Here is a 4643-nt window from a genome sequence, read left to right on the forward strand (position 1 = left end):
GACTACGAGTGACGTTTTTTGCTTCTTTATCAGCGAGTTCGTTACCTGAAATGCCACAGTGGCCTGGAATCCACATTAGTTTAACTTTTCTTTGGCCATCAGTTAATTTGTCCCGAATTTCTCTGATTAGAGGGCTACTGTTGGATGTATTTTGAACGGCTGTGATTGTTGCAAGACTGTCGGTACATATTACAAATTTGCCTTTGCAAATCGATGACCATTGGATAGCTTCTTTTATGGCATATGCTTCAGCGGTGAAGACCGAGCATGGCGAAAAAAGTAACGACTTTTTAATAATTTTCGAGTTCTCCGAAACCACTGCATAAGCGGTGTTGTGGGAGTTTTTGGAGCCATCTGTGTAAATGAATTTCCATCCTTCTGAAGAGAGCACTCTTTCGCGATGCATAAAGAGTTGTTTGTATACCACACCATTCGTGAAAGCTTTATTCCATCTCATTAATTTGTTTTCTATAACAGAAAAGGGAAGAGTCCATGGTGGGTGTTTACTAATCTTCGAAGGCTTATGTGTAAGGGGTATATCCATTTCATGGGCAAACTTTAGGACAAGGTGTATAGTTGAAGGGAACTTGAGTGTTCGTTTGCGTCGTGTGACCGACCGTACGTCGTTGAGCAAATTAGCGTTAGCTAGATATACCTTTGGTATTAGTTGCAATGTGTTAAACTTCAGTCTTTCGTTTATATGTGGCATTCCGGATTCAGCAATATGCTTATAGTGCTGGAGGTTGGAAAGGCCCTAAAGCTTCGTCTTACTGCCATATGATAAGGTGCATAGAGTTTTTTAAATCGCTGCCTGCATGATGCCCGTAGATTGGTAGTCCGTAGTCAATAACCGATAAAATTAGGAATCTCACGACGTTGATTAGTATTGTAGGATGAATGAATGAATGTSGTGAAGATAAGAACTTAATTTTGTTTAACCTATCAAAATTTTTTTTCCTTATATATAAACAATGTTTTTTGAATTTAAACTTAGGTCGAAAATCAGTCCTAAAATTTTAATATCATTAACAGTAGGTATACTTATGTTCCTAAATGTGATATTAATATTATTACATTTTTTTTACGACAGATGTGTAAGATGTTACATTTATCTAATGATAACTTAGCGCCAGATGTGAGAGACCAATTAGATATATTATTAAATATTTCCATAAAAGTTAGTTTGACATTATTCAAATCAAGATGTTTTGAAAATATMAGAATATCATCTGCATACATGCAATGGTCGACTTGGTAATTTGAARGTATCTGGCTGATTTCGTTAAATACAATTATAAATATGACTACAGATAAAGGAGAACCTTGAGGAACTCCATTTTCTAGCGGAGAACAGTGAGAAAAACTGTTGTGAACTTTAACCCGAAATTTACGATTAGTAAGAAAATTTTTGAGGAGATTGTATATTTTMGGTCCTAATTTCCAATTTGCTATTTGATTCAGAACTTTGTGAAGACCGATACGATCGTAAGCTTTTTCAAAGTCTAAGCTTAAGCAAGTAACGTGCCCCTTGTTGGAAATGACTTTAGAGCAATGGTGCTCAAARTGTAGAAGGGCGTCTATTGTACCTTGGTTTTTTCGGAAAGCGACTTTGTTGTGAGTGATTAGTCTATTTTTCTCTGCGTACCACATCAATCGTTTGGAGATTATTTTCTCCAAGACTTTTCCTAAACAAGATAACAGTGAAATAGGTCTATAGCTCGTAATTTCTGATGGAGATTTCCCAGGTTTAGGTATTGGAATGATTTCAGCTATTTTCCAACATTGAGGATATATACCGTCTGAAAGTATTTTATTGTAAAGATTAACTATTCTGTTTTTAACGTCTTGTGGGATGTTTCTTAGCATGTCATAAGAAATCCTGTCTAAACCAGGCGTTTTACCCTTGGAGGTGGAAATTGCGTCATCAAACTCGGCAGTGGAAATATTTGATTCTAAATTTAGCGCTGAAATGCTAAGGTTGTTGTTAGGTGGGAGTGTATGGCTTAGAGATTTTAGTTTTTCATCCATAAACTGTATAGTAAAAGTAGAGTCACATGAATAGGAGCTCCAGTACGAGGCGAACGCGTTCGCTATGATATTTCGGTCGTTTGTTAATCCAGATTGGGTGTTCAAATAATTAATTGTGCTAGGCTTTTTCCCGCCAGACAAGCGTCTTATATCTCGCCARACCTGTTGAGGAGAGGTTTTCGGATTGATATTTTCAGTAAATTYTTCCAGACTATTTTTCTTTGCCTTTTTGGTTTGTCGTTTAAAAATAGCATTATCGCGTTTATATTTTAAAAGGTCTAGAAGGTTGTGTGTTTCTTTATACTTATACCAGCTTTTGCGTTTTAGAGATCTAAGATTTTCTAGTTCGCTATTCCACCATGGGTTATATCGGTATTGATATGTATTATTGGTTTGAGGTATGGTGTGATGTGCTGATGAACATATAATTTTTCGTATATGTGCAGCCTCTTGGTTGATATTATTAGAAATAATGTATTTATTAGATATATGTAGATGAACAAACATCTTTGTAACTCTTAAAATTGGGTTTGTTGGTTAGAAAGACTGGTTTGAACTTTTTTGCGGATGATTTTGGGTGAAACCCGATTTCGATCATCAAAGGAAAATGGTCACTACCATGAAGGTCACTAAGGACCTTCCAAGAACATAAAGGAAAAATATTTGAGGAACATGTAGTAACGTCTACGTGAGTGAAAGATTGATGGGTGGAGAAGTGTGTAGGGCTACCATCGTTTAAAACTATGAGATTACTGCATAATAAGGCATCTTCGATTTTTGTACCTCTATCATTTGATAGAGGAGAACTCCAAATCGGGCTCCATGAGTTAATGGTGTATTCAAAATGTGTAAGATGTCTGAAGAGAACTTTTGTTTAGGTGGGATGTAGGTATTAATTATTGTTAGTTTCGGGTTGACTAGTGTCTCAATAGTGATAGTGAGTACGGTATTAGCCGTGAAAGCCATTTTAGGTGGTGTCTTTTTTTACCAAAATTGCCACACCTTGCTTGCTGTATTGAAACTGAGGGACTAGAGGAACTGAGGAATAGATGCGTTTCTTGTAAACATAAGACTGAAGGTCTCAAGTCTTTAATAATTAACTGTAATTCGTGATAATTATTGAAGTATCCGTGGATGTTCCACTGCAAAATTGAAATCATTGAGAAAAAAAAAATTTGCCAAATTGTGGGAGTATTATGTTGTTATATGTGTGTAGATATTTATATTATTGTGGGTCTTGCTTATTAGTTGGTGATGTTTTTTTGTATGCATGGGAAGAAGGACTTCCCAAAGAAGGGTTCGTATTAATTGTTTTTTCGATGCTGGTGTGTTGTTGGTCATCGTTTTTGTAGGTAAAGGTACTTGGGGTATTGTTGGTTTCTGTTGGATTGTTGTTTTGGAAAAGAATATCATTGTTTTTTTCAGCAGGTAGAAGGTTTTGGTACTCGGTTATACGCTGTGATAAGAATTCGTAAAGTCCGTTATCACTGTTTGGGAATTGAGGAGAAGAGATGATGTTTGAGGTTGAATTTTTTTGTTGATCTATAGTAAGCTTCGAACTGATTTTTTGGCTTACGCTTTGTGTTGTTTCTTTTAATGTATGTTTTTTGTTATTAATTGTAATTGGGTTATTGATAATAGATGCGAAAGAAGGGCCACCAACAATTGATGGAGTTTGATTTTTATATATGTTAATTGCTTCTTTCATTGTACATATGTTTTGTACTTTTAATATTTCTTTTGATTGCAAAAATTTGGGACAAGATATGTCAAAAGATGGATGGTTTCCCGCGCAATTTGTACACATTGTACACAATGTTCACACATTTTTGGGTTTTTGCAGCGTTTCGCAGTGTGATTTAACTTACCGCAATTTTTGCATTGCATGGGGTTAGGGAAATAAGGTCTAACCTTGACTGAATGYCATGTGACATCAATGTGGTTGGGAAGTTGGTACTTGTCAAAAGTAAGGAGACAGACTCCGGTATGTTTTGGTTTTCCATCTATGTTTTTGTAGAATTTGTATACTCCTACAATTCCTTGGTCAGACAAATTACTAATGATTTCTTCTTCATTTAGATCGATTAAGAATGGGGCATATATTGTTCTTTTAGTATAAATGAGTTTTTCATGGTATTTTGCGTTCACTTCACAGACACCGTGTAAAAATTTAGTACGAATGAACTTTTCGGCGATTGATTTGTTTTTTAGTAATAGGCATAGACTTCTGTCGCGTAATTCTATAATTTTCATAATTTCTTTGCATACTATTTTTAATGCACAATGAATTGCAAAACAATTATACCTATTTAATGGTTTATTTATGTCAAGGGACGAAATGATAACGTATTTAGGATTTCTCACTTGTATTTCTGGTAGACTGGGAAAGGGCTGAAATTGTTTTTTATTTTTTTCCGTTTTGGTTAGGGATCAGAAGCCAGCAAGGCGAATCTGTTATTCCCAAGATTAGGGGACCCAGGGGCCATTGTTAATATATTCGAAACTATAAACTTGTATTCAGCCGTATAAGTTTTGCAGGGATACCAAATTCAGACATCGCGGCGTAAAGGCAGCTCCTTTTCGTGCTGTCGAAAGCAGCTTTGAAATCGACGAAG

This window comes from Bactrocera latifrons, unplaced genomic scaffold (assembly GCF_001853355.1).
Source record: "Bactrocera latifrons isolate USDA-ARS-PBARC rearing strain unplaced genomic scaffold, ASM185335v1 scaffold_992, whole genome shotgun sequence".
NCBI lineage: Eukaryota > Metazoa > Arthropoda > Insecta > Diptera > Tephritidae > Bactrocera > Bactrocera latifrons.